Below are 27,014 nucleotides of genomic sequence, written 5' to 3'. Positions count from 1 at the left end.
ACATGCAGCTCTGGAGTAGGAGATGGCGTTATTTTTGATTATTATGAAATATTTCAGGCATTCAAAAATTACAGAGACTCTACAACAAATATCTACATACCCATCACCCAGGTTAAGACATGAGCTTCTTGTATCCATTCCTGATCCCTTTCTTCTTTGTCCCTCCTCTCGTGGTGGATATTTTCCTGGACTTGGTGTTTATCTTCCCTATTTAAAAAATAATAATTTTTACTACAAACGTATGTATCTATAATAAACATACAGTATTGTTTTACACATTTAAAAATATTATAAAAGTGGCTTTATCCTGCATGTATCCCTCTGTAATTTGATCTTTTTACTCAAGAGTTTTCTTTTGAAACTCACCTGTTTTGTCACGTGTAACTCTAGTTAATTCATTTTCACTGCTGTACAACATTCTATTCTAAGACTAGATGTATGAATATGTAGGCTTTAAGAGTATGGCTCTGGGGCCAGGCTGCCTTGGTTCAAACCCCAACCCCGCCACTTACTAGTTCTGTGACCTTGGGCAAGTGACTTAACCTCCTCTTCTCGTCTCTGTTTCTTCATCTGTAAAATGGGGCTAATGATACCACCTATCTAATAGAGGTGAAAATAAATGACTTAATAGGTGAAAAGCATTGAAAATATTCCTGGTATATAGTGTAAGACTTGGTCTCATAAGCACTAATGGAACATTCTTTTAAGAAATGCCATATCGCTAATGTCCTTCATGGAACAGAACAGGAAGGTATGTAGAAAAGCACAGACATCAAAGACACTGAGTCTGAAAGGGATTCAGACATGTCAGACTGAACAGGAAGATGTTTAAGACCACATTAATAAACTTAATTCACCTATAGCTTCTATTTTTATGTATGTAGTAGAATAAAAACACTATGCAAATAAATTAAAAAGAGTTATTTTCATAATTAAAAAAATAAACATTAGAAGGATTTTTGGCTGGGCATGGTGTCTCACGCCTGTAATCCCAGCACTTTGGGAGGCCAAGGCCGGTGGATCACCTGAGGTCAGGAGTTTGAGACCAGCCTGGCCAACATGGTGAAACCCCGTCTCTACTAAAAATACAAAAATTAGCCGGGCGTGGTGGCGGATGCCTGTAATCCCAGCTACGCGGGAGGCTGAGGCAGAAGAATCGCTTGAACCCAGGAGGCAGAGGTTGTGGTGAGCTGAGATCACGCCATTGCACTCCAGCCTGGGCAACAAGAGCAAAACTCCGTCTCAAAATAAATAAATAAATAAAAATAAAAATAAATAAAAACAACAACAACAAAATGATTAGCCTGGTGTGGTGATGGACACCTGTAGTCTCAGCTACTTGGGAAGATCCCTTGAACTGCAGTGAGCTATGATTGTGTCACTGCACTAAAGACTGGGTGACAGAGCTGAGACCCTGTCTCAAAAACAAAAAGTGATTTTTTAAAAAGAGAGTTGGCTATTATTGTTATATATTTATTTTCCTCTTGGAGGTTTCAGTTGTTTCCAGTTTTTTTTTTTTTTTTTTTTGCTGTCTCTAGGATGTTGCAGGGAACATTATTATCCCTGTTTCTTTGTACATGTGTGCAAGGAAGAATCCCTCTGAGCCAGGGCATACAATTAGGAGTGAAATTGCTGGGCGGTAGGGCTCATCTTTCGCTTTTTGGGTGATGCCAAGTTGCACTCCAGAGTGGTTGCACTGACTTGCTCCCACTGGAGGGAATGGGTGTGCCCGTGACCCCACTCTTACTGATTCTTGGCATTCTTTTTGTACATTACTTTTGCTTAAAGTTTATTTAATCTTTCTCCCTCTTTTCGCAGATGTTCCCATTTCTTTATATTCATCCTATTATGTATTTCCATAAGCACCTTTTTTTTTTTTTTTTTTTTTTTTTTTTTTTGAGATGGAGTCTTGCTCTGTCGCCAGGCTGGAGTACAGTGGCGTGATATCAGCTCACTGCAACCTCTGACTCCCAGGTTCAAGCGATTCTCCTGCCTCAGCCTCCCGAGTAGCTGGGATTACAGGCATGCGCCACCATGCCCAGCTAATTTTTGTATTTTTAGAAGAGACAGGGTTTTACCATGTTGGCCAGGATGGTCTGGATCTCTTGACCTTGTGATTCGCCCACCTCAGCCTCCCAAAGTGCTGGGATTACAGGCGTGAGTCATCGCTCCCAGCCCCATGAGCACCTTTTTATCCACTCTCCCCTTTTTTCTTTTGAATGAAGCAGCATTTAAATACATAAAAATTAGACAGCATCCGCCAGAATAAAGAACACAATCTATAGGGGCAGCCTGCTACCCTAGGCCTGGACCTAAAGGCTTCCTGGCACTCAGCATTGTGAAGGTAGCTATTAGAAGAGGCTAACATTTGCTGAGTGTTTATTACATGATAAGTGCTCTACAAGCATTACCTTATTCAATCTCACAGCATCTCCATGAAATAGGACTGTTATTCCAGGAATTTTGATTCAAACAAGGCAGAATGATGCCAGAGTCTATGCTTTTAACCATGGGTCTTCCTACAGGGCTGCCATGTGGGGTGACTCAGGCCGCACGTTGCACAGTTCCAGGGGGCACCATTTGCGCAGACTACAATGTGAATGGCATCCCCTGGGGTGTGCGTCGTAGTGGTCCCGGCCTTCTACTAAGTAAGAGCTTAAAATGCTTAGAAATGACAGGCTTAGAAGAGTAAGCCCCACTACACACGGAGGGGCCTTTCTCCTCTGGATTTATGGTGCTTTCTTAAGGTCATGGTTCTTCATGTTTTAAAAGCCTATTGGCATGAGAGCCCTCCCACCTATATAAACATTTGTTTAGAGAGGAGAGCCCAGCGTGGGTCCTGCGCTCTGACACCAGCCGTGTAAGGGCACAGACTCGGCTGCTGTTCGTGGCTTTCTCCCTTGGCCACTGCAGACTTATTGAGCAATATATTACGAGTGTGCCTCACTCTGATGATGTGTTATGGATAAATCATTAAGGAGGCAGCTCACCACGGTGATGTATTGGTGTAATAGATCATCAGAGTGAAGTCTTCTACCGACATACGGGCTGGCTCAAAGGGTGGTGTCATTCAGGGAAGAATTAGCCCAGCAGCAGATCTGGCTTAATTACAGGATAAAAGGTTTGTGAATGATAGGCTGAAGTCTGCAGCACCAGCATTTTGATTCTTGATGTAAAAATATAATTGGGCTTCCCGAGAGAATTTTTGATTATTTCCAAACAGTCTTCCGCTTTATCATAACAGCACAACTTGCCACGTGGTTGCAGGGGAATCTTTTATTGGGGGGGTATCTCCAGGCCCTTTTGCCATCTGAATTATTGTCCTCCTTTCAATTTGTAGGTCACAGAATGAGTTAAGGGAGATAAAACTCAGGAGGCCTGCCTTTCGGGCCTTCAGAATAATGTCTTTAGCAACTGGACCATTGGAATCCAGTGATTTATTCAAATCATCATTAACTAAGGCAGTGGTTTCCAACTACTGAACTAGGACTGTGAGCATGTGCAGGGGAGAGGGGATGGTCTGGTGAGTATGTGTCTTAGGCCATCAGCACCTTGGGGATAATAATAATAATAATGTTTGCCCAACACTTAACAGACGTTGTTGTGCTAAACATTGAGCTAAAGGCTTTGCATGTATCATTCAATTTCATTCAATCCACATGACGACATTGTGAGACAGGTATTATGATCTTTTTTTTTGAGACAGAGTCTCTCTCTGTCACCCAGGCTGGAGTGCAGTGGTACGATTTCGGCTCACTGCAACCTCTGCCTCCCAGGTTCAATTGATTCTCTTGCCTCAGCCTCCCGAGTAGCTGGGATTATAGGTGCCTGCCACCATTGCAGTGGCACGATTTCAGCTCACTGCAACCTCTGCCTCCCAGGTTCAAGCGATTCTCCTGCCTCGCCTCCTGAGTAGCTGGGATTACAGGCGCCCGCCACCACGCCCAGCTAATTTTTGTATTTATTATTTTTAATAGAGACAGGGTTTCACCATGTTGGCCAGGCTGGTCTCAAAGTCCTGACCTCAGGTGATCTACCCGCCTTGGCCTCCCAAAGTGCTGGGATTACAGGTGTGAGCCACCGTGCCCGGCCTGTGATTTTTATTATTCCCATTTTCCAGATGAGAAAACCAGCCAAGAGCTGGCCTTATTGGCCAAGGTTGTAGAACTGCTCAGTAGCAGAGCCGGTGCACCTGAGGCTGTGGGTGATTCTTATGCACTTCCCTTCCCACCCCCAATGCCCCCCTTCCTTTGAAGACCCTAAACCCATGCTTCTGGAATTACAGGCCTCAGTAAGCAGAAAGATGTGTTTGTTGAAAAATCGATTATTTTGTTTTAAGACACATAAATCAACTTTAGGTCTTTCTTAACACCTATTAGTAGGGTCAACCATTTGGCCTGAGTTGGTTATTTCTTGAGAAGCTTACAGGATGAGACTTCCTAGCAATGGTAGTCTAAACTATGTGGACCAACTCTCCCACTGGAGACAAATAACAACGGAAACTATTTTTTGGAAATCTTCAGCAGTATGAAATTGCTGACAAGATAGTAAGAAATGACTAGGTCAACAGGAAAGAGAGAATAGGAACCACAGAGGTGAAGGAGCACCAAAGCTCTTTTTGCCCTGTGGGTATTTGCTGATCCTCTGTGGGGAACTTCCGCGGATGGGCTGCAGCCTGGCTGGAAGAGAGTGCAGAAATGGAAGCCAGGAGCCAGCCAAGGAGAGGCGGCCCTCCTACAGTACACTGGGACTTCCCAGGGTATATCCTGAGGGGGAGGGTGGCTAGAAGTGGAGCAGCCCTCCTGCAGAATCATAACTCAGGTTCCAATTATTCAGATTGTCCAGGTCCAGGAAATCTCAGGCCTTGGATTTGGCTTAAGGTGGTCCCAGACTGGTATGATCCCAACACATTACAGAAGGAGATCATCTCTGGGTATATCTACACCCAGAGGCCTCATATTATTCCTATACATAATTTTTTAAATACTGGAATATGGTCAAAGATAACCAGGTACACAAGGAAACCAGATAGAATAGAAGCAGATCTATAAAGATGTAAGCTGTTGAGATTATCGAACTACAGACAATATGTGACTTTTCTTGCTTATTATGTTTAAATAAATAAAAGATAAGTTTGAAGATATCTTCAGAGAGCAAAAAACAATTTTAAAATTTATTATAGGACAAATATGTCACTAACAATCTTGTTCTTACCTCCCACTCTGTCTCCCCAAAGCATAATAAAATTCTGGATGGCAAAATTTATTTATTTATTTTTATTTTTATTTTTGAGACGGAATCTCACTCTGTCATCCAGGCTGGAGTGCTGTGGCATGATCTAGGCTCACTGCAATCTCTGCCTCCTGGGTTCAAGTGATTCTCCTACCTCAGCCTCCCAAGTAGCTGGGATTACAGGTGCCCACTACCACACCCAGCTAATTTTTGTATTTTTAATAGAGACGGGGTTTTACCATTTTGGCCGGGCTGGTCTCGAACTCCTGACCTCAAATGATCCCCCCATCTTGGCTTCCAAAGTGCTGTGATTACAGGCGCAAGCCCCCGTGTCCAGACTGGACAGCAAAATTTAATATGAAAATCTCACTTGGCTCAGTATCAGGCAAACTACAGAAGACATTGTCCTGTCCTCAGTACATTTATTTTTTAACAAAGAAGGTCAAACATAGAACTTCCTTTTGGCTTTTACTTGTGACTCTTTAAAAAATTATAATTTAAGACTGTGTGCAGTGTCTCATGCCTGTAATCCCAGCACTTTGGGAGGCCAAGGGGGGTGGAGCACTTGAGGTCAGGAGTTTGAGACCAGCCTAGGCAACATGGCGAAACCCCGTCTCTACTAAAAATACAAAAAATTAGCCGGGCATGGTGGCGGGCGCCTGTAATCCCAGCTACTTGGGAAGTTGAGGCAGGAGAATCGCTTGAACCTGGGAGGTGGAGGTTGCAGTGAGCCATGATCACGCCACTGCACTCCAGCCTGGGTGACAAAGTTAGACTCCATCTCAAAAAAATAAAAAAAAATTAGAATTTGAATTTTATTATTAATGTGGAAGTAAGAAATGCCTTTAAATAAATTGACTAAAAAATCTTGAGAAAATTCAATAGACAATATACCATACTCCCATTCCCCCAAAAGCTGGGAGGAAGTACAACCTGAAATTTTTAAATCATTGTAGAAAATATTCAATTTGATATGTAAGTGTGACAGTATGAAACGTAAGTGGCTGTGATGTTATGATGTATAGTTGACATGGCCAAAAATACTTAGGATATTGGAGTATAACATCATAGTTTAAAAACACAGGCTCTACATCAGACACACCAGGTTGGGGTCCAGCTCTGACACATTTTGGAATCTTGGGCAAGTTATTTAACTTCTGAGAGCTTCAGTTTGGTTATCTACAATATGGGGATAATAAGAGCATTGCCCCTGCTTCTCATGGTTGTAAGGAGTCAAAAGAGATTCTGGATGTTAAGAATTCGGCATTCTGCCAATGTGAAACTTGCGACAGTGACTTTAGCTTCTTGGAGCCGCATTACCGCATCCAGATGAAAGTGGCATTTGCATTTTGCTTGCACTTCAAATCCAGGAAGGTTTTATGTAAAGAGAGTGATTACCTATGTGTAACTAGTCAGAAAAACTCTCTTACCATAAAAAGTTGATGAAATTTTGTTCCTGAGGACTGACCCAGGGCCGCTCAACTTGGACATTGACAGTGAGCCTTTTGATAAAGAAGGCACTTATTCTGGCCTCTAAAATCAAGGCCATCTCTTTGTGAAGGGTAGAAATCCAGGTGAGATAAGATTGATAATCCTGCATTACAGAATTTATTAAAGATGTCCAGATTAAAAATTAGGTTGTCTGTCAATCAATCAGTCTGTTTTCTACATTTTTCTCTGTCATATACAAAAAATATTCCTGTATAACACTGAATTCCCTGTGGACCTCATCAATGCTAATAGCCCTTCCTCTTTCATTCAGAAGGACAAGCTTGGTCATGTTTTCTAGCAGAGGTCCCTGGGTTTGTCCAGTCTTGCTGAAGCCTTCACTATTACTATGGAAAGTTTTTTCAGTTATTTGGTTTCAAGTGGGGAAGGAGGGCACATGAATGGACGTGACCATTGAAGTGTAGTATAGGCTGCATTCTTTTTCTTTTGGGTAATTTCCTTTAATCCCAGTGAGAGGGGACAGGTTGGAAACAACCAACCTGAAGACCAGTCAAAGGCTCAACTGTTGATTGGCAGATCACTGTGTAACTGTTTGGGTCCCTTGAGTCAGGGGACTGAGTCAGTATCATTAGTGTTTCCCAGTATCTCAGCCTGAGATTGGGAGATGTCTGAGGTTGGGCTCCCTGGAAACAGACTCTGAGATAGAGAGCTGCATGCAGAACGTTAATTAGGAGTGTTCTTGGGAGATGTACTTGTAAGGGGGCAAGGGAGGCAGGACGGGGCAGAGGGAGTAGCTGCCCCACAATGTGCTGGCCATGGAGACCTCAGTTAATTCTACAGGGAACTCTGGAGCTGGGATGGCCCTCCAGAGCTGTCCTACTGTGAGAGAACTGGGCCTTTGCATCCCCCATCAGCCAGTCATTGACTAAGGCTCTCCCCCAGGAGGGGATGTGCCTTGGGTCATGCATTTCCCAATGAGGGATGAACCTCTGAGCCATTAGCAGCCCCTATTCTCAGTAGCTAGGGGATGGGTGTGTGGGCCCTGAAAAGGGATCTGGGTGGGCAGTGTCTGTGACAGATGACCCTTCAAGTGGCTCAGAGTCACTTGTTTCTCGTAGTAAGTTCGCCCCATCTTTGATGGCTTATTTATGATTGTAGTGAGTTTTGCTTCCTGGGGAAACTGACAAGAGAAGGGTTAATGGGACAGACACAGACCCTGATGCTGCATTTGATCTCAAGGTTCTACCTGGTACTCCTTATGCCCCTTCTCCACCACCTGTACCAGAGTCTTCCTGCCCTTGGCTGGCATCTCTGCTGGTCTAAGAGACTTGTTGGGTGGGATGACCTGGACCCTCATTCCTGAGGGTTCTGACCACATGGATACCATGCTCTTTTCAAGACCTGGTTGTTGTACTTGCCCATTATCATTAAAATGGGTATGGAACACCAAGAAATGCCCCAGTGGATTATCCAAATGCCAAACGTATTCCTCCCTGCCTCCACCGACTGGCAGCAGCCCCAGCTCACACTGCCACACTGAGCTGACCCTTCTATGAACTGAACTTGGCCTTTTGCTTCTGCTGTCAGCTGGCCATAAGGAAGCCCTCATGCAGCTATAGGTGAGTGCTGAGGGCCAGGGCCCAGGGAAATATTGACATGTGACATGGGAGCCTGGGCTACCTCCCCATGCAGCTTCCGGGTGCCGATCCTAAATGTACCGCTTCCATCAAACGACTGATTGCTACTGGGCTTGCCTGCCCTGGTGACTCTGTGGATCTGACAGATCCAGTTCATGATGGGGAGCTACACTTGTCTGGTTACTTGGTGTCACTTGGTCAGAAGCCTCATCTCTACCAGGATCCAGTAGCATTCTGGGAGCTACTTTTCTTTTTCTTTTTCTTTTTTCTTTTCTTTTTTTTTTTTTTTGAGATGGAGCCTTACTCTGTTGCCCAGGCTTGAGTGCAGTGGTGAGATCTCATTGCAAGCTCTGCCTCCTGGGCTTAGACCATCCTCCTGCCTCAGCCTCCCAAGTAGCTGGGATTACAGGCACCCGCCACCACGCCCAGCTAATTTTTGTATTTTTAGTACAGACGGGGTTTCACCATGTTGGCCAGGCTGGTCTTGAACTCCTGACCTCAGGTGATCCGCTCGCCTTGGCCTCCCAAAGTGCTGAGATTACAGGCGTGAGCCACCGCGCCTGGCCTGGGAGCTACTTTTCAATGGGTGTGTAGCTTTTCTTGCAGATGGCATGCCCTGCTTCAGAACTCTAGGCATCTATAATATTATTTCCTATTGGTGCTCACCGGAAACTCCATGTGGTGTTTCTTCCTCCACAAAAAACACAGAGCCTTTAGGACCACAGAGCCTGCTGAGTCACACAGCGCAGGAGGCAGGGCTTTCTGACCACAGCCTGAACCTGCTGCAGAGCCCTTTCCTGCTCTGGGTCCCATTCAAAGCTGGCAGCTTTCTTGGTTACCTGCAGGGTTAGAGTACTGTTCCATAGTGTGGACTGTGGCACCTCCAGAACCGATGAAACCCACCAAGCATCATAGTTCTTAATTCACTGTGGGAGCTGAGGCTCTGGAGCTCTGGATGGGGGGATGGCTCTTTAGAGTTCTTCTAAAGTGATACAAAAAAAAAAAGTAGGTGTTTTCATCCCTGCCTCAGCCAGTCCTTGATCATAGTCTGTCCCCCCTGGAAGGGGCATAATATTGGGCAGGGAAGTTCCTTGTGGCCAGAGTAATTCTCAATGAGGGTTGTAGCTGTGAGCTTAGTCCCCAGAGCTGGAACAGGTGAAGAGGGGATCTGGGGAGGGGACCACAGCATTTGCGACACACAACCCAACTCCAGGGCTAGGACTAGGGTGAGGCAAGTGAGACACCTAGGAACAAGTGTAGCGACTCCCTCACACTCGGGTCATGTGAGTGCAGATTCAGCTCTTGCCTCACCCTAGTCCTGGGCCTGTCAAACACCCATGGGACCCTAATAGCAGGAAATGGTAGGAAGTTCAGTTTGGCTAGGAGAAACTTCGTATCTCCATGAAGACAGTCTCTTTCTGGAACTGGTAGAATGATTTGTTGGACAGCATTGTCCTAGACTATTTCCTTTCCACTTCTCTGCAGGGGACCGGGAAGGTGGGCACTAGAGAAAGGTGTCACCTGTCACCACCGCCAAAAAATTCAAAATACCTTTCCTATCCCATCAGTTATTCTATGACTTTATTTGTCTGAGCCCCATGGTGATCTTTGTGTTATGGAATGAAGTCAAAGGAAGGAGTTTAAGCTAGAAGATTTTGAAATTTCCTTCTGTTATTATGGCATCGAAGATATTGTCTAATCCTGATCCTACTGGCCAGCTTCCATGGGTAGAACCAGCCTGGAAGCATCAGGTCTCACCGGTATGAGGGGGTGGATTACACAATGGTCAAAAGAGAGAAGACCAGCCATGCCATTCTGGGAGAGAAGGAGATGATTCGAAGGCTAGAGAAACATAACTCATAGGCAAGTAGGAATTAGAGTTAGAGCTTGTCTGAATGTTTGTGTCTCACCAAAATTTATGTGTTGAAACCTAACCCCTGAGGTGATGGTATTAAGAGTTAGAGCCTTTGGGAAGTGATTAGGTTATGAGGGCAGCATGAATGGGGTTAGTCCCTTACAAAAGAGGTGGAGTGGCTGGTTGAGGTGGCTCATGTCTGTCATCCCAGCACTTTGGAAGGCTGAGGTGGGTGATCAGGAGTTCGTGACCAGTCTGACCAACAAGGTGAAACCCTGTCTCTACTAAAAAATACAAAAATTAGCCTGGCGTGGTGGTGGGCACCTGTAATCCCAGCTACTCGGGAGGCTGAGGCAGGAGAATCACTTGAACCTGAGAGGCAGAGGTTGCAGTGAGCTGAGATCGTGCCATTGCCCTCCAGCCTGGGTGACAAGAGCGAAACTCCACCTCAAAAACAAAAATAAAAATAAAAATAAAAGAGGTGAAGCCTGTTTCCCCCTTCTGCTGTGTAAGGATGTAGCAAGAGGTGCCATCTATGAAGAATAGGCCCCCACCAGGCACTGCATCTGCTGGTGCCTTGATTGTGAACTTCCCAGACTCCAGCACGGTAAGCAATAAATTTCTGTTGTTTACAAATTACTCAGTATAAGGTATTTTGCTGTAGCAGCCCAAATGTGCAAAGACAGAACCCAATGGGAAGAGAGAACAGGAGTTGAACACAGAGCAGGCTGAGTGAAGTAAGACATGAGTGTAGGGCTGGATCATTCCTAGACTGAACCTGAGCACACTGAATTCTGATCATGGCATCCAGGGTATGTGTGGGCATCCATGGATAGTTTTGTCTTTCAGAAACTTGGACCACCTTTCCCAACTTAATATATACAACTAAAACATTCCTAATCAGATCTCATTGCAGTTTTTATTTTTAACTTAGCAACTTGATAATAAAGTTTAACTGGAAGGATAAAATTAGCCAAAATAAAAATTTGAAATATAAGCATATAATATTATGTATATAATACTAGCTATCAAATGTATTATAAAGCAACAACCATGAAAACAGCATGGTACATGTATAGGAATAGGCAATTAGACCAGGGGAATATGTACAACAGGGAGTCTAGAAAAAAATCTGTGTATATATGATAATTAAATATATGACAAAAATAGCATTTCACATCAGTGAGAAAAGGACGGTTTACTACCTAAACAGGGAGAGGTTGTGAATTTCAGAGAAAATTCAAATTTGGTTCCTGTGCCCGTTTTCTGGTTCCATACCTGAAATAAATCCGAAATGGATTAAAGGCCTAAAAATAAAAATTAAAACAATAAAAGTGCTAGAAAAAAAATAGGTCCTTTTTGAGCATGACACAAAAACCAGAAGACAGCAGGAAAAGAACAAGAGTCCTAACTACATAAACAAACAAACAACAATAACAACTTCTGTATGGTGAAAAATGTCACAAACAAAAGTTAAAGAATGGAAGAAAATATTTGAAACATACGTAACTGATAAAAGTATAACTTCCATAATATACAAAAATGTCCTACAAATCAGTAAGAAAAAGAAATACCATAGATAAATGAACACAGGTGACATCTGGGCAAGTCACAAAGAAGAAACACATATGGCATAGAAAGCATGAAATGATACTCTAAATTAGCAACAAAATACAAAACAACACAACTAAAACCAAGAGGAGATGTAGTTTCCCTATCAAAATTAGCCAAAATTAAACAGATTGCTAGTACTCAGTGTTTTGGAAGGATACAGATAAAAAGGCATCCATAGCTGACAAAACTAAGACTTGCCATAACATTTTTGATGAAGAGCCTGGCAGTTGCAGTCAAATTTAAAATACATTTTCCCATTGAGCCAGAAATTATGCTTTTAGGAATGTGTCACACGGAAACCTTCTTCAAGAGAGAAGAGATGTATGCCTAAGTATGTTTACTTAGCATTCTTTGTTATAGAAAAACACTGCAAATAGTCCTTCAGGGTAACAGAGGTTGGTTAAGTTGTAGAAAATCCATACAATGGAAAACTATGAGAAAGAATAGCTGTGCAGACATGGAGCTATGTCCACAACAAGCTGTTAGTTTTTTTAAAGAGTAAACTGATGAATGGCACATAAAGCAAAATTCTATTTTTTAAAAGAAAAAAAGGTAAAACAGTAGTTAAAAATGTAAGCTATGATTGTAGTTTTTGTTTGTTTGTGTGTTTGTTTGTTGAGACAATCTCTCTCTGTCAGCTAGGCTGGAATTCAGTGATGTAGTCAGGGCTCACTGCAGCTCTGAACTCCTGGGCTCAAGCAATCCTCCTACCTCAGCCTCCTCAGTAGCTGGGACTACAGGTGCTCACCACCATGCCGGGCTAACTTAATTTTTTTTTCTTTTGTAGAGACGGGGATCTTACTATGTTGACCAAGTCAGTTTAGAATTCCTGACCTCAAGGCAGGATCCTCCTGCCTTGACCTCCCAGTGTTGGGATTATAGGCATGAGCCACTATACCTGGTGTACTGTAGATTTTTTTTTTTGAGAGAGGGTCTCATTTTGTCACCCAGGCTGAAATGCAGTGGTGAGATCCCGGCTCACTGCAGCTTCCACTTCCCAGGTTCAAGCAATTCTCCTGCCTCTGCCACCCCAGTAGCTGGGACTACAGGCATGAGCCAACACACCTGGCTAATTTTTGTATTTTTTGTAGAGGCGGGGTTTTGCCATATGGCTCAGGCTGGTCTTGAACTCCTGACCTCAAGCGATCTGCCCGCCTCAGCCTCCTAAAGTGCAAGGATTATAGACATGAGCCACCACCCGTAGAATTTTTAAAACACATTAAAAGTAAAGAGTATAGTGTAATGAAACTCCACATCTCATCACCTGGTTGCAAAAAATATATATATACATATATATATATGTATATATATATTTTTTTGAAATGAAGCCTCACTCTGTCGCCCAGGCTGGAGTGCAGTGGTGTGATCTTGGCTCACTGCAACCTCCGCCTCCCAGGTTCAAGCAATTCTCCTGCCTCAGCCTCCTGAGTAGCTGGTATTACAGGCGTGTACCACCACGCTCAGCTAATTTTTTTTTTTTTTTTTTTTTTTTAGTAGAGACGGGTTTCACCATGTTGGCCAGGCTGGTCTTGAACTGCTGACCTCAAATGATCCACCCCCCTCGACCTCCCAAAGTGCAGGGATTACAGGCGTGAGCCACCGCGCCCAGCTGGTTGCAACAATTTTAAGCTCTTGGCTATTCTTTTTCCATCCCATTCATTGTCTCCTTCACCCATGGATTAATGTGAAGCAAATCCCATATACCCTATCATTGTACCCATAAATAACCTTGGAGCCATTTTCACATTTAAAGGATGACTCAGGCAGAGAAGAAAGGCTCAGAGGATATACACCGAGTTGATGTCAGTGATCATCATTGGGGAGTAGGATTGAGGAGCATGAGTTTTTATTTTAAACACTTTAGATTACTAAATATATAATTTATTTTTGCATTACTTTGTTTTTTAAAAAATTGAGATTTGTAAGCAAGAAAGTGAGAGGCTGGGTGAGGTGACTCACGCCTGCAATCTCAGCAATTTGGGGGGCCAAGGCAGGTGCATTGTTTGAGCCCAGGAATTCTAGACCAGCCTGAGCAACATGGTGAAACCCTGTCTTTACAAAAAAATACAAAAGTTAGCCAGGTCTGGTGGTGCGCGTCCATAGTCCCAGCTACTTGGGAGCCTGAGGTGGGACGATCACTGGAGCTCAGGAATTCGAGGCTGCAGTGAACTATGACTGCACCACTGCACTCCAGCCCGGGCAACAGAGCGAGACTCTGTCAAAAAAAAAAAAAAGAAAGAAAGAAAGAAAGAAAAAAAGAAAAAAAAAGAGAGACCTCACCAACTATCCTTTTTGTCTATATAGAAACCCCTTTTAAACTCTAAAAACAGCAAACGGAATTATTCTTACTTGATTTTTTCAAAAGCCACCTCAAATCTTTTATGGAATGGTTTGGGAATTCATCAATAAATATATTAAAACTTGAATACACAATCAATACCTAGAATATCACGTTTAGGTCAAGTTTTTGACAGTCGAGTTGCAGCCTTTATATGTGCGTGTCCTGTATGTATATTATAATAGAGGGAAGTGCTTACATATCAATCTGTACATGTATGACTGTTTTATAGAATTAGCTCAGTAGCTCACCTGCAAAGTTTCCAGAGGAAGAATTTGATTGGCCCACCTTGGGTCAGCTATTCACTCCTGGCCCAATCAGCTGTCACCAGGGGCAGGGGAAGGCAGGGCATCTGCAGACTGAGTGGACTTCTCACTTCTACTACTTGCTGTACATGCCTAGCACCAAGTAGCCCCTAAGCTCCTCTTTAACATCACCTGTGAGTCTGGGCTCCTTGTTCAAGGACATGCCCCACACATTCAGCGTGGAGGCCTGGAGTCGTTCACAGCACGGGCCCTGTCACTGCAGACCATGGGCGAGGGCCTCCTCCTTTGCCTCCATTTCCCTGCTCTGCTCCTCCTTTGCCTCCATTCCCCAGCCCAGCAAGCACTATTTTCACGACAGGGCTCCTCAGCGCTTCCCCTTGACCTTGGAGTTCAGCCCCCCGGGTGTTTCCTTACATGCATCGCCTTCCTGCTCAGGCCCATCTCCCCTCACCACAGGCCTCTCCACAAACCCACTCGGATATGAGCTAATGCCATTATCTTCCTGAAATTAAAATCAAGCCTCAACCTATAAAGTTTCACAGAGAGGGAATTGGGGTTGTATATTCCTGCGTTGAGCGGTATTCTATTTCAGTCATAGCATTTAATTATGATCGGTATGTTAGTGCCCATCGGAGCATAACAAATTGTCATTATGTTATTCTGCTGAGTCTAATTTAATTGGCAAGTTGTCACAAAAGCAATTATCCATCATTTATTTTGTTGCCATAACCACATCTCGAAGAGCACCTGCTGTCTGCGAGGAGAAATGCGCCACAGTCTCTCAGCCCTGGATCCAGGCCACTTATCTGACAGAAAGACATTGCTTCCCCCTTCTGATTTAAAAATATGTTCCTCATTTCCTGCTGCGGTCTCATGAATCCTCCTGGGGGAGCCTCAAAGTGCCAAAGGAAATTCATAGTCTGGGAAGTTGCCCGAGAGGTCTGCCCCGCCCTGTCAGGGGTGGGTGGGAGGCAGCGAGAGGACGCAGACCCCCGTGGAGGGCCCGGGACCCGACTGGGTCAGGCTTCGCTCCGTCAGCTGTTTCAGCGCCACCTCAGTGATGGATTTATAAATATTTGTTGCTCTTTTCTCCCCGGACAAGCCGCGTGCTCGCTCCCTGGGAGGCAGGATTGTTTGGCCACTTCACAGAGAGAGAACCCAAGGCCCAGGGAACCGAAGGCCCCCGGTCACGAGGAAAGTCTGGAGAGCGGCCAGGACCCCAGTGAAGACCTCCGGAGTCCAAAGGCTTTTTCCATTCTTTGGATCAAACATGTGCAGGCAAAACCTAGTTACTTTAGGCCTGCCAGAGTCCCAGACTGTGCCTCTGGGTGCAGGGGGGGACTGTCGTCCTAGGGCTAGATCTGATTGGCCCCATTTCACATGGAAGCATCAGGCTGAGAGCTCATGATAGCATCTGGGACAGCGACTGCCCAATCTCCCTGGAGCCTCTGAGCCTAAATCTCTGGGAGGCCCTTTTATCCTGCTCCTACTTGGGTGCCTCTCCATGCCTGGACTGTATCCCCCACACCCACAGGCAAGCCAAGGCAAGCAACATTGTCATACGATTTTTTTCTTCCCTGAAGCAAGGAAGATAGTCAGTCCTAAGGGACGATAAAGCCTCCAGGTCTGTCTCTGTCCTGGGGGCTGGAAGTGGGTGAAAAAATTATTGATGTTCTTGCTTCCATGATGGTCTTTTTAGCATAGTCACCAAAGAACTCGTTAAAAACACAAACAAAATAACAAACAAAAACACCACCAACAAAACAAACCAAAAACCTACCACTGTATTGCAAAGGGGATAAAGGAACCAGACTTTTAAATAAACCAGCTTTTTCTTTTGGGTCAGTCAGGTACAATTTCCAGGCTTTCTATTTGAGGGCAGTGGAAGATGACCAGCTCCCTGAACAGGCAGATCATCTCTTGCAACTCCAACAAACAAACAAACAAACAAACAAACAAACAAAACCCTCTCATTGCAATTGCTGATAAAATAAACTAGGGATGTTCAGACTCCTCCCTCCTGGACCAGCATTATCCCTAAAGAATGTTCCTTGTGGCTACAGAGAAATCACTTTTTCTACCACAATGCAATGTTTAGGATCTCTGCTTACTGTGGAGGGCCCCACTTGAGCCTGAAGTTATGCAGTCAATATTGGAGCAGGAAAAAGTTGAATGTGCAAGGAGGGGACTGTGCATGTGTCCCCTGCCGGGCCCAGTTGTGGCAGAGGGTGGTGCTCTCCCACATTGTGAGTGAGTGTGTAGATTAGTGCAAACTCTGTGGAAAGTAAGCTGGCTAAATGAGTGAAGAGCCACACAAAATGTGCGTCATTTTTGGCTCATTAATTTCATTTAGGATAAACAAATTTCGTCAAAAACAGAAGAAAGATGCTTGCTCTAGTTTTCTTTATTTATTTATTTTTGAAATGGTGTCTCACTGTGTTGCCCAGGCTGGAGTGCAGTGGCGTGATCTCAGCTCACTGCAACCTCCACCCCCCAAGGTTCAAGTGATTCTCCTGCCTCAGACTCCTGAGTAACTGGGATTACAGGCGCCCACCACTGTGCCCAGCTAATTTTTTGTACTGTTAGTAGAGACAGGGTTTCCCCATGTTGGCCAGGCTGGTCTCAAACTCCCGACCTCAAGAGATCCACCGCTTCAGCCTCCCAAAGTGCTGGGATTACAGGTGTGAGTCACTGAACCTGGCTGGCTATAGTGTTATTTATAACAGCAAAATCAAAGTCTGTGCTAAAGAGCAAACTGACTTGAAGCACTCGGCTACGAGCAATGGGTATATAGATGGAGTTCGGTTTTTGTTTTCTGGGAGAGATGTTGAAACAAGAGGAATTCTTTTTTAAAAAATAATTTCAACTTTTATTTTATATTAAGGAGATACATGTGCAGGTTTGTTACCTGGGCATATTGTGTGATGTGGAGATTTGGGTATGATTGATTCCTGTCACTCGGGTAGTGGGCATTGAACGCAATAGTTAGTTTTTCAGCCCTTGCCTCCCTCCCTCTCTGCCCACTCTAGTATAGTCCCGTGTCTATTGTTATCATCTTTATGTCCATGAATACCCAAGGGTTAGCTCCCACTTATAAGTGAGGACACATGGTATTTGGTTTTCTGTTCCTGCATTAATTGGTTTAGGATAATGGCCTCCAGCTGCATCCATGTTGTTGCAAAGAACATGATTTCATTCCTTTTTAGTGATTCATAGTATTTCTTGGTGCATGTGTACACCATTTTCTTTGTCCAATCCACCATCGATGGACACCTAGGTTGATTCCATGTCTTTGCTACTGTAAATAATACTGTGATGAAAATAATTTATTTTTGAGGCACGGTCTCTTCCCTCTGTCACTCAGGCTGAAATGCAGTGGCATGATCATGGCTCACTGCAGCCCTCAACCTCCTGGGCTCAAGAAATCCTCCTGCCTCAGCCTCTCATGTAGCTGGGACCACAGGCATGCACCACGATGCCTGACTAAATTTTTTTATTTTTAATAGAGATAAAGTCTTGCTATGTTGCCCAAGCTGGTCTTGTTACTCCTGGGCTCAAGCAATCCTCCTGCCTCAGCCTCCCAAAGTACTGGGATTACGGGCATAAGCCACCGCGCCTGACAGAAAGGAATTCTTTATGTAATTTCATTAAGTAATCATTTCTGAACACTTCAATTTACTGGAGCCAAGTTATGCATGTATGTAAATACAGATGAGACATATGCACATATAGGTCCCTCTTATATTAGTTTCCCATTGCTGTTGTAACAAATTACCTTCCATTTAGTGCTTTAAACCAGTGGTCCCCAACCTTTGTGCCACCAGGGACTGGTTTTGTGGAAGATAGTTTTTCCATGGATGGGGATGGGGTGGGGGGAGATGGTTTGTGGATGAAACTGTTCCACCTCAGATCATCAAGCATTAGATTCTCACAAAGCATGTGCAACCTAAATCCGTCGTATGCGCAGTTCACAATAGAGTTCACTCTCCTATGAGAATCTAATGCCACCGCTGATCTGACAGGAGGCAGAGCTTGGGCAGTAATGCTTGCTCGCCTGCTGCTCACCTCTTGCTATGCGGCCCGGTTCCTAACAGGCCACTGACTGGTACCGGTCCACTGCCTGGGGGTCGGGGCCTCCCTACCTTAAACAATACTAATTGTCTTATGGTTTTCTGGGTTGGAAGTCCGAAATGGGTCTCCTGGGCTAAAATCAAGATGTTGGCAAGGACATGTTCCTTTCTGGAGGCTCTGGGGAGAGCCTATCTCCTCGCCTTTTCCAGCCTCTAGAGCCCCCCACATTCCTTGACTTCTTGCCTCCTTCATCCATTCTCTTTTTTATGTTTTTGAGACGGAGTTTCACTGTGTTGCCCAGGCTGGAGTGCAGTGGTGCAATCTCGGCTCACTGCAACCCCCACCTCCCAGGTTCAAGCAATTCTCCTGCCTCAGCCTCCTATGTAGCTGGGTTTGCAGGCATGTGCCACCACACCTAGCTAAGTTTTGTATTTTTAGTAGAGATGGGGTTTCACCACGTTGCCCAGGTTTGTCTCCAACTCCTGATCTCAGGTGATCTGCCTGCCTTGGCCTCCCAAAGTGCTGGGATTACAGGTGTGAGCCACCACGCCCAGCCTTCCTCCATTCTCAAAGCCAGCAACATTGAGCCAAATCCTTCCCACTGTGTCACCCTGAACTTCTGTAGTCACATTTCCCTCTGACTCTCTGCTTCTGTTCCACTTTGAAGGATCCATGTGATTACATTGGGCTCACGCCAATAATCCAGATCATCTCCCTGTTTTAAAGTCAGTTGGTTAGTGACCTTAAGTCCAGCTGCTAGCTTAATTCCTTTTTGCCATGTAACGAAATGTATTCACAGGTTCCAGGGATTAGGCTGTGGACATCTTTGTGTGTGGGGGCGGGTGGGGGGAGAGGGGCATTATTCTGCCAATTACACTCCAGACTGACCAGAAGCCCACAGTTGAGTGGGAGAAACACATGAACACATCTTCAGCGTACATGGCAGAGTGCCATAATCAGCTCTTGGAATCTGGGAGGCAATATGCATATTTATCCATAATTCAGAAATTCCTTGCCGGGAGGCTAGATGCTGTCCAACTCAGTTTTCCTCCTCTTCCCAGCACAAACTCTCTGCTCTGGTCACTTCAGTCCCTCCACTGTTTCTAGTACTTAAATATTATAGAATATTATGGAGGTATTGAAGAATCCTGGCTATGGGGGAGGCTGACACAGGAGGATCACTTGAGCCCAGGAGTTTGAGATTCCAGCGAACCATGATTGTGCCATTGCACTCCAGCCTGGGTGATGGAGCAAGACCCTGTCTTTAAAAATAACACCCATACTTTTGCCCGTTGCCCTCTTACCAGCTGCCCTCACTTCCTCTTACCCTCTGTCCAAATCCCACCCACCGTTAAGTCCCACATCCAGACTTTGCCCACATCCAAGACCCAAATCAAGTCCCACATTCTCCCTGATTCTTTCCTGTGCCCCCCTCACATACAGCCCAGGCCTTCTGGAACACGTGCATTCTCAATGACATAATAGTCTACTTAAATGTAATTGCTTTCACAGGCTGTTGTTTCAATGTTAGTGCGTTCTTATGTCTCAGCTAGTTTTTGATCTCTCTGAGATCAGGGGTCATGTGCTATAATCCATCTGTCACCTCCACAGCACCTGGCACAGTGCTGCTGAAGAACAATTTGCTAAATTTGTTCAAATCCTTTTTTGAATACTCTCAGAGGGGCTAGATCCTGAGGGTGGAACTGTGCTTCAGGGAGTGTCCTGCTCTAAAGGAGCACTCAGTCTGAAAGGGAGACTGACAAGAAACTGATGGGTCAGGTGGTGATGTGACGAGTGCTAGAATAGAATTATGCACAGAGGGGTCTCCAGGTCAGCTTGTGGGTGGATCAGAGAAGGTTTTTCAGAGGCAGTGATGTTTGAGCTGGGTTTTGAAGGATGAGTAGGAGTGAGCTGGCTAAAGGGATATGGGAGAAGGGTTCTATTCCCATAAGAGGAGGACCATTTAAAGCAGAACAAAGAGTATTATAGATGCCAAATGCTGTCCAACTTGGTTTTCCCAGCCTCCTAGAGCAAACTCTTCTCTTATTATTTCAGCCTCCTCTCTGTTCTATGGTCATGGTCTGCCTCTTCCCAGTCCCACATCTTTGCCTGGTAAGTTAGAAAAAATGGTGAAAGTTGACATTCACGAGTGAAGCTGAGAAGGAAGGGACAAAAATCATCAAGTCACTCTGAGTCAAAAGACTAATGATAATACACACAACAGACAAGAAACAACATTCCTAATATGTAACCTGATAAGAAAAAAAGACAAAGCTTTTAAAAAATGGACACAGCACATGAACAAACTTTTTTTTTTTTTGAGATGGAGTCTTGCTCTGTCACCTAGGCTGGAGTGCAATAGCGCAATCTCGGCTCACTGCAACCTCCGCCTCCCAGATTCAAGCAATTCTTGTGCCTCAGCCCCCCGAGTAGCTGGGATTACAGGCATGTGCCACCACACCCGGCTAATTTTTGTATTTTTAGTAGAGATGGGGTTTCACCATGTTGCCCAGGCTGGTCTTGAACTCCTGACCTCAGGTGATCCACCTGCCTTGGCCCCACAAAGTGCTGGGATTACAGGTGTGAGCCACTGTGCCCAGCCTATGAACAAACATTTTACAGATGAGAGAATACAAATAGCTGATAAGTACATGAAAAGACACTCAACTGTATTTGTAGTCAGGGAAATGCAAGATAAAACAACAATTAATACCATTTTCAGTCATCAGATTGGCAAAAATTAAAGATTGATAACATCCAATGTTGTCAACGGTGTGAGTAAACAGGGACTCTCATACATTGTTAATGGATATATGAATTGCTAAACCCTTTTAAGAAAGCAATCTCAAAGTGAGTATTAGAATTAAAAATGAACACATCCTAGCTGTTGGCATACATCTGTAGTTCTAGCTACTTGGGAGGCTGAAGTTGGAGGATTGCTTCAGGCCAGGAGTTTGAGACCAGACTGGACAACATAGAGAGACCTCATCTCTACAAAAAAAAAAAAAAAAAAAAAAAAATTAAATTAGTCAGGCTTGGTGATGTGTGCCTATAGATCTAGCTACTTGGGAGGTTGGGGTGGGAGGATCACTTGAATCCAGGAGTTTATGGTTACAGTGAGCTCTGATCATGCCACTGCACTCCAGCCTGGGCAATGGAGTGAGACTCCCCTTATCTAAAAAAACAAAACAAAACAAAAAAATCCTTTGGCACAGCAATCCCAATATGAGAATGTATTTTAAGGAGATATATACATATAATATTTATTGCAAGGTTGTTTCTAGTAGCAAAAGCTGGATAGAATCTGAATTTCCATTAATAGGGGAATGTTAGGTAAATTATAGTACTTAAATATTATAGAATATTATAGAAATATTAAAGAGTGCATTAAACCCATACATGTTGACCTGGAGGAATCCCCATGGTACCATGATATACTGTTAAGCAGCAAAAGCAAAAAGCAATCAGCAAGGACAGTGTCATAGTGTGTGAGGGGGGAGGGAGAGATATATGGGGAATGGTTGTATACTATTAAATGATCTCAGAGAAAGATACAGAAGGCTGCATACTCTAGGATGTTAACAGTCATTACTTGAAGTGACAGGAGTGGGAGCTAAGGAAGGGAAGACATTAACTTTAGAAGTCTGCATTGGGCCAGGTGCAGTAGCTCAGTACTTTGGGAAGGTAAGGCAGAAGGAGTTTGAACCCAGGAGTTCAAGGTTACAGTGAGCCATGATTACACTCCAGCCTGGGTGACAGCATGAGACCCTATTGCTAAAAAATTAATTTGTAATGACAAATATTGGCCAGGTGCAGTGGCTCACGACTGTAATCCCAGCATTTTGGGAGGCCGAGGTGGGCAGATCATGAGGTCAGGAGTTCGAGATCAGCCTGGCCAACATGGTGAAACCCCATCTCTACTAAAAATACAAAAATTGGCCAGGCGCGGTGGCTCACGCCTGTAATCCCAGCACTCTGGGAGGCCGAGGCAGGCAGATCACGAGGTCAGGAGATCGAGACCATCCTGGCTAACATGGTGAAACCCCATCTCTACTAAAAATATATTAAAAAACTAGCCGGGCATTGTGGCAGGCACCTGTAGTCCCAGCTACTCGGGAGGCTGAGGTAGGAGAATGGCGTGAACCTGGGAGGCAGAGCTTGCAGTGAGCCGAGATCGCGCCACTGCACTCCAGCCTGGGAGACAGAGAGAGACTCCGTCCCCCCGCCAAAAAAAAATTAGCTGGGCGTGGTGGTGGGCACCGGTAATCTCAGCTACTTGGGAGACTGAGGCAGGAGAATCATTTGAACCCGGGAGAGGGAGGTTGCAGTGAGCTGAGATGGCGCCATTGCACTCCAGCCTGGGTGACAGGGCGAGACTCTGCCTGAAAAAAAAAAATGACAGATATTAATAACGTGGAAAAAAAGTACTGAAGAAAGAATTGAGTGAGGTCTCCATGTTCAGGGGTGGGCAAGTTCCTGAGTTCAGGGCCATTTGCCCCTCCCTGGCTTCTCTCCTATTCAACTATTCAAATGAGCTAATTCAACAAAAGTGAGGTAGTTTGCATTTTCTTGGTTAAGTGGGTTTAGATCCTGGGATAAAAACAGCCTCATTTACATATGTAGTTTGACCTTCTCTTGATATCAGTGAGCTCCAATAATGAATTAGAGCCAGTTAGTCCCAACTGCCTCCCTGAGAGTGACTTTCTTTTGCTGCAGGCATCTGTCTGAATCAGGATCAGGGCGAGTGTATTGTTAACACCTCTACCCATGAGTAGCAGAGTGGGCCCAGAGTCACCTGCGCTGCATCTGAAGATGGTCCAGCACTTTCCCAACACACACCTCGACATAAACTCGTTAAACATTTGCCCACTGACTGAAGAGAATGCCATTTGTGTCTCTGCTCCTTGCTTCTCAGCCACCCTGGGGAAACCCTTTCTTCTGAGCCTGAGCTACCCTGGAGGTCACAGTCCCACAGTCACCATGGCAACTCCCTTCAGGGTATGAGGGAGGGAGCTGAGGAAAAGAGTCAGAAACTTACCAGGAGGCCCCAGGAGAAAGCCACTTTCACAGAGAAAAATTTCAAAGTCTCAGTGATTGGGTTGGTATATGGGGCACTGCCTTGTATGGGATGTGTCATTTCTGGAAAGTTACCCTATGTCATTCTTTGGGGTAAAATTTTGTGATGTTACTTTAAACATACACTAGAGTTCCCTATATTGGGAGCCTTGTTGTGAATTCTTTTGCAAAGTGAATAAAAACCCTCATTATTCTTTGAATGCAAGCATAGATATTCAGATGTCAAGTGGTTTTACAGTTCAGCACAACAGTGCTTTTGGATTTGGAAGGTGTTGGGTAGTAAGAGTGTGAGTGGGGCCAGGGAAGGAATCTACTTTGAGTGATGCTTTGGATGTTATCTGGATGCTGTCTTAAGGTTAGTTGCTACCGAAGGAAAAGCCTGGGCTGAGGAGTCTGGTGTAGGTGATTTGTAAAGGAACTGCTCTAAGGAGAAATCTGTAGGATGGGAGAAACAGGATAGGGAAAGGAAAGAATCCAGGCAAAGATTGGATATCAGGTCCCAGACTCAGCCTGATCCCATGAGGAGTTCTGGGGTGAATTGCACCCCAGCATTTACCACCTTGAATCAAAGGAGCTGGGCTTTATACTCTCAAATTAGTCAGTTATTGCTTATAGGTTTCCCAGGATAAAGTGTAAAATTTTCAGAGGGAAGCAGCTTTGGTGCCCCCGGTCAGTCTTCTGAAAGTCATCAGTGCAAGCTGTTAGCAACAAAAAACACAGAGATGGAGAGTGGGCATGTGGAGCTGGTGATAGGGATTTCAGGGGATCTAGGAGGGCTTCAATAGAGTCTACTATAGGTGCCAAATATGGTACATAAATGACTTTCCAAGGGCTCTACCTTAACAACAAAAAATCAGTGAAATTAATTAGCTTCCCACAACACAGTATTCAGAATCACGTTTTAGAAGAAAGATAATAGTGTACGTAGGCAGATACAGAATTGGTTGAGAGAATATTTCTGAAGAATGTGGAAGGAATGACTGTTGATTGGATAGATAGCTCTAGAAGTAGAACACAGGACTCCACCTGGGGCTTGTATTGTGAAATATTTATATCTACATCTTAGAGCAGATGGAGAGCTCTTGCCAAGTATATCTGTGGATTCTCCTAAACCGAGAGGAAAGGTAATGGAACAAATGACAAAAGAGTTGAAAGGAAGATTCCAATTAATGAATAACTGTAAGATTAACATTAAAGAAATAAATGTAAATGTAATGTGAAGTTAATTTCATTATGATCATCCACATAATGGAATATTATATAGCCACTGTATTAGTCTGTTCTTGCACTGCTATAAAGAAATACCTGAGACTGGGTAATTTATAGAGAAAAGAGGTTTAATTGGCTCACAGCTCTGCAGGCTATATAGAAGGCATGGCAGCATCTGCTTAGCTTCTGGGGAGGCCTCAGGAAACTTACAATCATGGCAGAAGGTGAAGGGGGAGCTGGCATTTCACATTGCTGGAGCAGGAGGAAAAGAGAGAGTAAGGAGGTACTACACACTTGTAAACAACCAGATCTCATGAGAAATCACTATCACCATTCGGTCCTTCTAGGCCTCAGGGCCTGTGATGCGTGGGGCTTCCAGGAAGGCCTCTGAAATGCCTTCCAGTCCTTTTCCCCATTGTCTTGGCTGTTCACAGTTGACTCCTTCTTTTTACTTTTGCCAATTTCTGCAGCCTGCTTGAATTCCTCCCCTGAAAATGGAATTTTCTTTTCTACCACACGGCCAGGTTGCAGATTTTTCAAACTTTTATGCTCTGCTTTTCTTTTTAAATATAAGTTCCCGTTTTAGGTTATTTCTTTGCTCATGCATATGAGCATAGGCTGTTGGAGGCAGCCAGGTCACCTCTTCCACATCTTGAATGCTTTGCTGCTTAGGTATGGTAAATCATCACTCTCAAGTTCAAAGTTCCATGGATTCCTAAAGCAGGGGCGCAGTGTAGCTAGGCTTTTTGCTAAAGCATAGCAAAAGTAACCTTTACTCCAGTTCCCAATAAGTTCCTCATTTCCATCTGAGATCTCCTTAGCCTGGACTTCATTTTCCATATCACTATCAGCATTTTGGTCAAAGCCACTCAACAAGTCTCTAGGAAGTTCCAAACTTTCCCTTATCTTCCTTCTTTTCTGCCCCTTGCACTCTTCAAACCTCTGCCTGTTGCCCAGTTCCAAAGCTGCTTCCACATTTTCAGATATTTTTATAGCAATGCCCTACTCCTCAGTACCAACTTTCTATATTAGTCCATTCTTGCACTGCTGTAAAGAAATACCTGAGACTAGATAATATATAGAGAAAAGAGGTTTCATTGTCTCATGGTTCTGCAGGCTGTACAGAAAACATAGTGGCTTCTGCTTCTGGGGAGGCCTCAGGAAGCTTCCTATCATGGCAGAAGGTAAAGAGGGAGGGAGGCACTTCACATTGCCAGAGCAGGGGGAAGAGATAGGTAGAGAGAGAGAGAGAGAAGGTGCTACACACTTTTAAACTAGCAGATCTCATCAGAACTCATTATCGTGATGACACCAAGGGGGATGGTGCTAAACCATTCATGAGAAACTGTCTCTGTGATCCAATCACCTCACACCAGGCCCCACCTCCAGCGTTGGGGATTACATTTCAGTATGAGATTTGGGCTGGGACACAGATCCAAACCATATCAGCTGCTAAAAATAATGTCAAAGAATAATGACATGGAAAAATGTTCATAATTATTTGGTTATAAAAGGCCATCGCAATATGCATGGAAAACATTTTCAAAGACATATTCTAAAATGGTGTGATTCTATAAGTGGAATATAATTCATTTTTGCTCTCTCGTTTTGCTCACTTCTATTTATATATTTTTAAAAATTATAAATTGTGAAAAAACCAAGTAGCAGTTTTTTTTGGTTGTTTTTTGTTTTGCTATATGGGGAAAATACAGCTAAAAACAAAAGACATAATTCTAAATCTGAATGCATTTATTAACAGAGCTTCAAAATGCATGAAGCAAAAATTATAGAGCAATGATCAATAATTAACAGAAGGCCAGGCGCGGTGGCTCACGCCTGTAATCCCAGCACTTTGGGAGGCCGAGGCGGGCAGATCACGAGGTCAGGAGATCCAGACCATCCTGGCTAACATGGTGAAACCCTGTCTCTACTAAAAATACAAAAAATTAGCCAGGCGTAGTGGCGGGCGCCTGTAGTCCCAGCTACTCGGGAGGCTGAGGTAAGAGAATGGCGTGAACCTGGGAGGCAGAGCTTGCAGTGAGCCGAGATCACACCACTGCACTCCAGCCTGGGCAACAGAGCGAGACTCTGTCTCAAAAATAATAATAATAATAATAATAATAATAATAGAAAAAATAGAAAATCAGTAAGGCTATAGAAAACTTGAACACCATCAACCAAACCAATCTAGTTGACATTTGTAGAACCTCTTCTACCTCTGCCACCCCTGGGACAGCACGACCAATACCTCCTCTTACTCCTCCTCC

The sequence above is a fragment of the Pan paniscus genome, chromosome 19 (genome assembly GCF_029289425.2).
Source record: "Pan paniscus chromosome 19, NHGRI_mPanPan1-v2.0_pri, whole genome shotgun sequence".
NCBI classification, from domain to species: Eukaryota; Metazoa; Chordata; class Mammalia; order Primates; family Hominidae; genus Pan; species Pan paniscus.
Note: the sequence above shows the minus strand (reverse complement) of the source record.